This window comes from Saccopteryx bilineata, chromosome 2, assembly GCF_036850765.1.
Source record: "Saccopteryx bilineata isolate mSacBil1 chromosome 2, mSacBil1_pri_phased_curated, whole genome shotgun sequence".
Classification (NCBI taxonomy): domain Eukaryota; kingdom Metazoa; phylum Chordata; class Mammalia; order Chiroptera; family Emballonuridae; genus Saccopteryx; species Saccopteryx bilineata.
The window spans coordinates 305395002-305405932 of record NC_089491.1 but is presented as its reverse complement, the minus strand read 5'-3'; the positions used below and the strand labels follow the sequence as shown (position 1 = coordinate 305405932).

At 55.2% G+C, this 10931-nt stretch overlaps 1 protein-coding gene across 1 annotated transcript in view; it reads left to right on the top strand.

The window, feature by feature from the left end:
• The first annotated feature begins 4190 nt into the window (after positions 1-4190).
• The window catches only part of CNTN2 (contactin 2), a 32913-nt gene continuing 26172 nt past the window's right edge, over positions 4191-10931 (top strand). Inside the window, exon 1 of the mRNA XM_066261581.1 lies at positions 4191-4361. The gene's annotated coding sequence lies outside the window, so the exon portion shown is untranslated. The remainder of the gene's footprint in view (positions 4362-10931) is intronic.

The following is a 10931-nucleotide window of genomic DNA, read 5'->3' as shown; positions in this document are numbered from 1 at the left end:
TCTTTGGAGAGACCACATAAATGCAAGGCATTATTAGCATCATTACTATTAAATATTAATAATGACATTAGCATTGTCTATTATAAGCCTGAAAAAGAAATTCCAAGAGCCTCGGGTAGATATAGCGAAGAGAATAATTAGGCCCTTCAGGCCACAGACCCCTTCAGGCCCTCAAGTGAAATTAGAAAGGCAAATGCAGACAAAGTACTGAGATTTCCCTTCCAGCACCCCACCGCTCAGCTCAGCTTGGCTCCTCCTGGCCCCACACAAAGCGTGCGTTTCTTGTCCCCACTCCCCATGCCTGGACTGCACGCCCAGCTCCATTCGGTCTGTCCAAGCCTAATTCGAGATGTGCCCCCACCCTAACCGAAACCTCCACCTACTTACTCCCAGCAATCTCTCTCCTCACCAGCTGAACTGTCTCAGTGGCTATTCCCTTCCGTTCATCACTCAGTCAACCACCATTTGCCACGCATTGTGCTAAGAAGGAGGGAGTGCTAGGAAAATAGAGACAATAAGGAGGTTTTCGCTGCCTTTGGAGACTGGAGACTGCATAAGAAATAACAATCAGCATTTTGCACGACGCTTGGCTAACTGCTCGTGGAAATAGGATTAATCCCATTTTACAGATGAGGAAATGGAGTTGCCCATCAATTAAGTGTACTTCAGTGACCTGCCCAATGTCATCCAGCGAGGAGTGACCGAGCTGAGAAGGAGTCCAATTCTCTTGACTGCAAATCCTGGGCACATAGTAAGTGCTCAATAAATGTCAGTACTTCCTTTTGGGGATTCAGTCTCCCCATCTGCAACACAGGGATGAATGCCTGCTGCCAGATCCTCTGCTGAGATGGTTGGGGTTGCCCATGCTAAACACTTTATGCGTAATTCAATGCTCATATCAACTCAGTGAGGTTCATGTCTTAATCCTGATTTTCTGGTGGGCGCACAGCTCATACAGAGCAGGACTGTGTGTTAAGCTGGTCTGAGTTCAGAGATTTGCCCAACCTCTCTGTCACTTTTCCCCAAAGCTGCAGGGAACCATCTGGGGTACCACTATCAGGCTGCTTCCAGGAAGATTACGGGCCCTATGAAGACAGACCACATCCTAGGGCTCTTGAATCCCCCCCATTCTAGGCAAAGTTGCTGCTCCAAGAGCTTGTGATCTCCTGGGAGCTCTAGAAAGAGACTGAAGTCTGAAACCAGAGACAAAGAGGCTGGTGGTAGAGAGGCCAGAAAAAGAGGTGTGAGTCTGGCATGAGCCAGAGCCCTGCCAGGTCTTAGCTCCTCCCACTGTCCCTGGGGCTGGGCCCAAGGCCCCTCCCAGACTCCTTTGCTGTTGATCTGGTGGGGCTGCTGGAGGCAGGAGCAGATGGTCTCAGAAGGTTTGGGTGGCCCTCAAGATGCCTTCTGGGAGCTCCCACTCTGGAGCCACCTCATGTTTACAGGTACATTAGCGGCCCATTTGATTATCCATCTAATCATCTTCATTGGTCCTTCTTTGCCCTGCCTGGGAGTCTGTGGGGATTCTATGTGGGGATGGGGTGGCCCGCTCTGTACAATAGGTAGACGCATTGGCTAGCCACAGAGAGCAGAGATGCTGCTTATAGTCGATTGTACTGAGGATCCTAGGATCTGGAAGGCACCAAAACAGAGGAAACCATCATGTCCCTTACCGTGCTCACCTCGGAAGGACCGGCAGCAAGCAGTGGAGCACATGGCATCGTGGTTAAACCATGCATGAGGGACTAGACCAGCAGCCTTCGCTCGTTCACTGTTTACTTGGAGCAAGTGCCTTAATCTCTCTGAGCATCTTCTGTAAAATGAAAGTAATAATAACAACACATACCCTTGGGTGGATAATTCAGGTAAAGTACTTAACACAGCTCCTGGCACATGGGAGGCACTCAAATTCTTATTAATAATTTATACAAAATTAATAATGACATTATAAAATATTTTGGTCATGATCAAACTAATGAACCCTATAAGCAAAACTTAGCCTAGACCCCCAAATGCCCACCCCACTCCCCTGTTAGAAACAGGAGCACCTTAGAGGCTGGCAGTGAGGATCCCCAATAACTGCCAGAATTCATCGTATCGGGCTCAGGTGAGAGCTTCAAATGGCTGAGAACAGAGAACTTTGGGAAGTATCTCCCCAAATCCAGGCCCAGGCTTTTTAGTAAGCGCTCTCGGTCTTTACTTGTCACGGCTGCTAGAACCCCCAGGGAGTGGAGGGCATGCAGGCTGCAGAGGAATCTGAGAAAACCTTGAGACCAAGTCGCCTGCGCTAACTGGGAGGGAATTGTGGCCTTCCCCAGAAACCTAGCCCTCACCAAAAGAGCCGCTGCTGTCTGAAAATAGAGTCATAGAAACAGCTGTCTCAATCTAAAGCAATTCTCACAAGCACTTCCAGACCCTCGGCCCTCAAGTCGGCCGATGCCCCTGGCCAGCAGCCCCACCACAGATGTGCTGCCCCCTCCCCTGGCACCACTTTCTGCTTGGGAGAACTTTCTTCAGAGTCTGAGTTGACCTAGGTGATGTCAGAAGGCAAGACTAACGTCAGGAGCTCAGGACCAATATGCCAGCCCCGGGAAGACAGACTCACAGACAAGGACAATGTGGACAGAGGCAGGACAGGGAAGGCAGCTGGCAGGGGTTGGTTAGTACAGAGGCATTCCTAGCCAGAGACACATCAGTAGCACAATCAAGTCCTCTCTGCCTGAAACAAAGAAGACTGCAGAGTTGGGAAAGCCCTTTGGAGGGGAGCAGGACAGGAGGGAAGAGCACATGGGGCCTGGCCAGGCTCTCCAGGCCTTGGAAGCTGGTCAGCCGAACCTCCCCCACACCGCGGCTTCTCCTTGCCAGGCTCTCGCACTCAGCCCCGGTCTGTCCCAAGCCCCTGTGACCCCCTCCACTCAGGAAGACACATTGCCATGCTCCAAGCCTCACAGGTACAGCCATTTAAAACTCTGAGGCTGGCCTGGCTCTGCCAGCTGTTTCAGCATCTGGACTGCACACTGGTCTTGCCGGTGTGAGCTGGACAGCAGGTGGACCAGAGGGGGGTGAGACAACAGCGACAGCCTGATGGGCTGACGGCTGCCACAGATGGCTGGTCCCTCTGCTTCTGGGCACACACCCGAGCCCCCTCCTCCTGTAACTGGAGCAGAGCAGAAGAGATATTACCCACCTGGGTAAGCACTCAGCATCTCAGAGCTGGCAGTGAACTTGGCCCTTCAGGTTCCAAGGGAGGCTCAGAGAGGATAGGGCACTTCGCCTAGCACGCAGAGCCAATCAGCAGAGCCCAACCTACCCTCAGATATTCAGACCCCCAATCTAGTGAGCTTTTCATGGTATCTCACAGCTGGTTAATTAAAAATGGGCTTGGATCCATTGGTACAGATATGGAAAGGTGTCCAAGATCTAGTATAGTTAAAAAATATTCTGCAAATCATGATGTGCTGTGTGATTCATTTTTATAAAATAATACTACTAATCCATGTAGTTATATACATAAAAATAATAAACCTGGAGGCACGTAACTCAAATTTGTTAAGAGACTTTCACTATTTATTTTTACATTTCCTCTAATGTTTGGTGGATATTTTGACAAGAAGCCGCGTCACTTTTGTCAGGGAAACAATAAAGATGAGCGTGCCGGGCGGCCCTGGAAGAGCCCTCCATCCCACTCACCCCGCACAAACTGGAGATTTCTGATTGCATCCCTTCCTGTAATAGGGGATTTCTGGGGAAACAAGGAGTTTCACTCCATGGGTCTCCAGGGTTTGAAAAGCAAGAGCCACTTTCTTTTCGCTCTGTACCCGCCCCTCTGCAGCCCCTTCAGCTCTGGGCTGGGTGGGATGGGGGGGTGAGACAGCGCCTGTGAGCTGAGCTGCCCATGCATTATGGAAGACACCGGCGCTCTGGCTCTCTCGCCAGTCCTTAAATGACAGCAAATGAGGTAAAGCCAGGAGGGTGGGGACGGGAAGGGGTGGGAGGGGGGCAGAGGAAGTCATCTCCAGGGCCCCGAGCGTTGGCTGAGGACAGGAGCCAGCCAGTGAGCGGAGCCTGGGAGAGGGAGGAGCACATCTTGATGCAGAGATGCTGCAGTGGCTCGGGGCGCGCACACACGCGAGCGTCCTCTCCCGCTGCCGCCGCCGCCGCCGCCGCCGCCGCCGCCGCCGCCACCACCACCACCACCACCACCACCGGGGCTGCCGCCAGCGCGCCAGGACAGCAGCCCGCGGCTAAGGGAGCAGGAGAGGAGAAGTGGGCAGCCTAGGGGGCTGGTGGCCGGGCTGGCTCTGGCCCACCGCCTCGGGCAGCGTCCCCTTGTCCCAGCCAACACCCCTCTTTCACTTCAGGTAGGTACCAACCAATTTTGTCTCCTCCCTCTGCTGCGTTGCCTCCGCTGAGGGGCCTCCTGGGGTGCTGTTGTGGGCTGGGGCTCAGAACTCAGTGTCCTTGCAACTTGGGAGGGGCAGGGGCAGGGCAGGAATCCCAGCTGCAGGCTGGAGCCCGTCTGACTTCTCCCCACTGGGACTGGAAGTCCCCTTCATTCTGTCTACATGGGTGGCATCCCACAGGGCCCAACAGGCCAAGCCTGGATGGAAAACTGGCCCCTAGCAGTGTGTCCAGGAATTCAAGCAGGCCACCGGGCACCGGGCACTGAGCACCAGCTGATAGCAGCAACTGCCTTCAGAGGGGACCAGTGGCTATGGACCTTGCCCTGGGCCCCCAGTCCAGGACCAGATAGTCCCTGAGACCAGGCCCCACCCAGACCCTGGCCTGCCCCCAGATATCCCTGATGGAAGTAAGCCTGACCGCCCAGACTGGAGGCCTCCCTGGGTCTGCCTCTGCAGGGTGACCTCTTTGTGAAGTCTTGCTTGAGTTCCACAGAGGAGGGAGTGGAGCACAAGTTTGGGCAAAGGCCTGTCCAGGAGCGGGGACTCAGGGAGAAGAAACTGAGCAAGTCATATCCCTAAAGATGAGTGGCTGGGATCACAGGGGCTGATATTCCTTTTGTTCCCTTCCCCCACCCCCAACCTTGTCTTCTCAGATCTCTCCCTCTCATCTTCAATGGTGGGAGAGAAAGAGTTGCATGAAGTTTGATAAGGAAAGAGGCTGGGACTAGGAGGGAGAATGGGGCGTGGTTTAGGGGGGCGTCTAGAAAAAGAGGGAAATTCTTCTCCCCAGCACCATGGGGCTTACATAAAGGGAAGCCTCAGCCAGTGTCCAGAGGTGAGTCCTGTCACTCTGTCCAGTGAGGGTTCCAAGGCCCGGGAAGCGGGAGGGGGCAGTGAGGGGGGGCGGTCCCTGTGGAAGGGGAGTCCTGAAGATACAGGGGACCAAGCCAGGGTCCCTGCAGCCACAGCCACTGGGAGCTGAGCCCAGGCCCCAGGAGGAAAAGCTGTCAGTCAAGGCTGTTTGGAGGTTTGGGAATCCATACAGACCAGGATGGGAGGAGCTGTGAGTGCCCATGGTTCCAATCCTGGAGAAGGATGGGTTTTCCAACCCCTAAGTTACCTGTTCTTAACTTCCTCCCTCTCTATGTCCAACCTGTGACTGGTCAGACCCTTTTCTTTCAGCTTGACTCCTCAGGGTCACAGCCCACTCACTGCCCCTGCAGAGCCCAGCCAGCACCTTTTCTCGGCTCCGAGGGCGGGCAAGGGTGGCAGGAGCAGAAACAGCCCAACAGCCCATGTTATCAGCACCCTCCTGCTCTCCGTCCGGGCAGCAGACTCTGCCTCCTCTTCCTGTCCTCTGGCCAGAGAGCCCCTCAGTCCACTTAGCCACTCCTCTCAAGTGTACTTAGAGAGACCAGAGGAGCCACTGGGGGCCCAGGGCAGCAAAAGGTGGGCCACCTGTAAGAGAGGCTGGTGTGACCCAGGGGTGGGCAGGAGGGTGCCCAGACTCCTAGCCTTGGGAGGAGGAGGGAGTTTTGTCCTTAGAGACAGCACCCTCTCCAGGGTGCCCCACTACTTAACCCTTTCCAGCCAGGCTGCTGAGCCACTCAAGCTAGGTTCTGTCACAGGTCAGAGTTCTTCCTCATTTCCTGTGGGATCTGTCAGGAGTCCCCAGCCAGCAAAAGGGAGGCAGAAAGTTAGATAAATGGGGTGAGGATCCCTGAGTCCATGACATCAAAGTCATCAAGGTCCATCTGTCCTTCTGGTGCTCAGCATGAGCAGTGAGGGAAACACAGGGTTTCTCTCTCTCTCTCTCTCTCTCTCTCATTCCCATGCATGCTCTGCTCTCCACCTGGCCAAGCTCCCTTCCCTGGTCAGATGTGTTCCTATACCTTCAGCCCTCAACCTACCCGCACACCATTCCCCTACCAGATTTCACTGCTTATGTAACTCCATTCCAGCACCTTCGCTGCCAGCAGTTGTTCAAATAGACTTATGTGGGATGGGCCTCCGAGGACTGTGCTCCTCGGGATGGTTGCACAGATTGTCTTTGAAAGCAAACTTACTCCTCAGGAGCCAGCACGCGGAGGAGTGCCCCCAAGGCGTCCTCTCTGGCTCTTCTAAGAGGGAAGTAGTTCATTTGGGGTGGTTTGGGGTGTGCATGTCCTGCACCCCCAACCCCAGGACATCCTCAAGCTAAATGGGAGAAAGAGCGTCTCAAAGACAGTCTGTGCCTGAGCGTGGGTGGTATTTGTATTTTTGGAGGGATTTTGGAGGTGGTTGATACTCAGGGAAATAAGATCCAAAGCAATGAATATTCCAGTGAAGCAAGAGGGATTGAAATTAGCTTGTAGGAGGCACTTCCTCCCCAGGACGAAGAGCCCAAGGTGGGGGCGTCTTTCCAATGACTCTAAGAGGCCATGACAAACTGGAGTCAGGTCCAAGGTTAGAAACAGTCCTGCCTGGAGGTGGAGGTTGGACTGGATGACCCTGTAAATTTTTTCTAGGCTTGGGTTAAGCTCTTTCAAATGGTAACAGGAGGGGGTTACTAGGAGTCCCTAAGAAGAAAGACATCATTTCTATTCCTGCTGCCTGCTGGCCACAGCTCACCTGGCAGACTACCCTAATTAGACCCAACCCCTAACCCCCAGGGTTTGCTAACCTGGAACATCATGGGAGTGTCCATGGGCTCTATGTCTTGATGGTAACCATCCTAGAATAAAGAAGTCCTTCTGTGAGTTGAAGGAGTCTTCTTGCTAGAAATGAGCCCATGTTTCCTTGTTTATCCAAAGAGGATGCAAACAGAAGCAAAAGAGTGTGATGGTCTCCCCCAGACTGAACACCTGGCATCCCAGGATGCGTGCAGACCTGAGCACACCTCAGTGTCTTTCTCATCTGATGACCCTCCCTCCCCCACACACAGGGCACTCATCTAGAGGACACCTGCTGGGTCCCCTCCAGTCTCAGCCCATCCTCTCTCAAAGCCTGCCAACCTCACAGACCCAGAGGCTGTCCCACCCTATGTCTGGCTCAAAGGTGGCCTTCTTGTTGGGCAACCCAGAGGAGCAGTTCATCTGGGCCCCAGGGAAGAAACTAGCTTGAGGGGAGGAGCAGGTTCAAACCCCGCCCCCAGGCTTGGCCCTGAACCAGTGCAGAAAACTGGGAATTGGGGGCAGTCTCCTCTCCGCAGAGTGGAGGGGATATGCAAAAATTTCCCACTAATTTCTTCCTGATTTGATTCTTCAGAAACAAATTAAAACAACTGCTCTTACCCCTGACATCTCAAAAACAGACCCCTATTCCAACGCCCTCCTTCGTGCCTCCGTATCACACTCACGGAGCAGGCAGGCGAGGGGGAAACCTGAGGTCTAGGAGGGCTGGCCCTTCTCCTAGCTCCTTCCAGGAGGGTGCATGCAAGTCTCGTCCTCTGTCCACTTCCCACTTTGAGGATCTGGAGGCTGAAGATTAAGGCCAGACTCCCTCAGGTCCAAGGCTGAAAACTTACCGAAACGGGGTCGGCTGGGGCCTGCAGAAAAAACTGGGGGCTGGGAGGAAGAGAGCACATAGAGGGTGCTGAGGAGACACTCGGCTGCATAGCACCCCTGTCCCCACTGGGGACCAAAGGGGTCGGTCCCCACCCACCCAAATCTGCCCTGGGGACCTGCTCCAGCTCAGAGCACCCACCCCCTCACAGAGGCCTCTCACCTAAGTCCTGCTCCTGCCAGCGCCCACCCTGCCCAACACAGGGCCCCGCCAGGCTACCATAGACCCCTGTCTTCCCAGAGTGGTATAGGGAGCTTCCGACCTTCCTGGGGGACAGTGGTCATGCCCCAGGTAGCAATTCCTTCCATAGGCAGAGTCGCCCTCTCATCTTAGCCTTCAGGGCAGGAGGTGGGGTGGTTGAGGAGGAGCACCTTCTGGGGAGTGCTCCCTGTGTTGTCCTAGCGAGGTGCTCTCCGTATCACACGGCACCTGGATGTGACTCTGTCTCTGTGCCCTCATCTGGGGCGGTGTGCTTACTGGGGCGTGCCCAGGCCCACCACACCTATGCGGCATTAGGAGGAAGGTGCATGCCCTGGGAGACTGTACATCTCAGTATCCTAAACACGTGGGCCTGTCTCACACGTCTGTGGACACGTCTCTGTCCCCCGAGCACTTACTATGAGCTGGAAATGGTGCTGACCTCACAGGGTCCCTTGGGGTGGCAACGCCACTTCTCACCCCCATGTTGTAGACAGGAGACTGAAGCTCGGAGATGTTAAGTAATGGACGGGATAACTAGGGCTATACCAGCTTGTAAGTGCCGGGCGGGTCGGTTGAGAGCCCACCCTGTGGTGCTGGGCTGTGCCGGAGGAGGGGCGTGGTGGGGACCTGAGGGCTCAGGCAGCACTTGCTGGCTTATAATAAATCACTTAGTCTCTACCCTCAGCTGGACTCCAACTCCTTCTTTTTCTACCACTACACATCCGAAAGCAGCCCCCGGTGCTCGATGCTCACGTCTCCACTGGGGGGCAGGGGGAGACAGATTCAAGGCCAGGAGATGGGTGTCCCAAATGGTAGCATTTAGGGAAATGTGTCTTTCATTTTCTGACTGGCTCTGTGCAGGGGCCCTGGTCCCAGCAAACCCTGTCGGATGCTAGAATCCAGTTCAGCCTTCCCTCCCCCAGTTGTGTTCCAGGCCCCTGCTGCCTGGGCTCAGTGATTCAGCCAGTGCCCCCGGGAGCCTCTGAACCCCCAAGCAGCCCTCTCCCCTATGAGTTGGTGCCTTATAGGACCAGCCCCAATGGTGACAGTCTGTACCCGGCTGTGCCAGCCGGTGCCATCCCCTGTACCAGGGCAGCTGGCCGGGGCCAGCCTTGGCTGGCTCAAGGCTCACAGAGCCAGCTCCAGACCTGGCATAGCTCCACTCCGGCCTTGCCCCTGACAAAAAGGCCTCCTCCACCCTGAGCATTCTAGAATGTGCTAGAAGGTAGATGGTATGAGGAGATGACTGGTCCACGCAGCTCATGAGCGCATCCTCGGTGGCACTCGGTCAGGAGCTCTGCTCCATACAGGCAGTTTTCGTTGCTGTCTCCCAGTGCTTAGCAAGGGTGGCCACGGCAGTAAATACTGGAACGGAAGTGGACACAGGGCCGGACTGGATGCCAGCTCCTTCACCTTCAGGGAGGCAGTAAGCTCCTACCCAGACTGTGTGTGTGTGTGTGTGTCCACGCAGGCTTTGGCACACAGTGGTGCTCAGTGTATGTCTTCCCTGGCTGACCGGTCTCTATGTCTTTCCTAAGGGCAACCCCAGGTGTACCTCAATCTCAACCCCCCCCCAGCTCTGTCCCTCAGGGGTGCCCAAGGCTCTTGAGCCCAGAGGTGACTGACTGATAAAGGTCTGGGTTAAGTTGAAGTTTAGGAGGAGCAGTAGAATAGTATTGTCCACAAAGTATAATTACCCATTGGGAGAAAACCAGTAATTCTGACCATGGGAGCAGGGGGGGGGGGAGCGGATAGAGGTGAGTGATCCAGGGGGTGGGCCTCCTTGTGGGTGACAGGAAAACAGGCCAGTTCCAGGTCACGTCCTGTGCAGGCAGGGACACACACAGACCACACCAGACACAGCCAAACACAGACACACTGAGACACATGCATATACACAGAGACGCAAGCACTCCCATATCCACAGGGACATATGGACACAACACACAGACACACGAACCTCACATACATGCACACGCACGTGCACACATGTGCACCCCCACCCGTTCTCACCAGCACTGCTGGGGAGCGGCAGCCTCCAGCCCGTGCCACAGCTCCGCGGTGTCTGTCTGCTTCGCCCCGGCACACTCGGGACAGGGCCCGGAGCCCAGCTCCTCCCTGAGCCAGCGCCCTGCCCCTCACCGAGTTCCCGGGACTGGCAGACAGACAAAGGCCGGAACGCGCAAACGATGATTGAACGCCTTCTCTGCGCCTGACTCTGGGATGTGCACACCAGCGCCAGGGGGGCGTTTTCCATTTTTTGGAGCTGTGGAACCCTTTGTTTAAAGAGAACCTCGTAGGGAAGTCCAGTAGACAAAGCAGATATAAGTGGAGCTGCTCCAGCTGAAGTGGGGAGGGGTCTGTCGCCCCCCATCTGTCTGTCTCCCCATCCCTGCGGTGACCCCGGGACTTCCCCGGCAGGCACCCCAGTCCCTCACCGAACATCCAGAGCAGCTCTGCAGAGTGAGTGTTCTGATCTCCACTTTGCAGAGGAGAAACAGCCTCCACCAGCGGGGGTGACTTGTCCAAGCTCACAAGCTGTCAGGAGATGGAGTCACTACCACCAAATCCCTCCCCCACCAAGTCCAAAGCCCCCTGCGTTTGTGTAGCATCCAGGGCCAGAGCTGCGATTCTTCCATGACCGAGCACCCTGTCAACCGAGAGACCTGAGTGTGTGGGAGGGGGAGGGGTGGGGGCGCACGCGCGTGTGTGCGTGTGTGTGTGTGTGTGTGTGTGTAAGAGAGAGAATGTGTTAGAAGGTGTCTTAAAGAGTGAGTGTGGGAC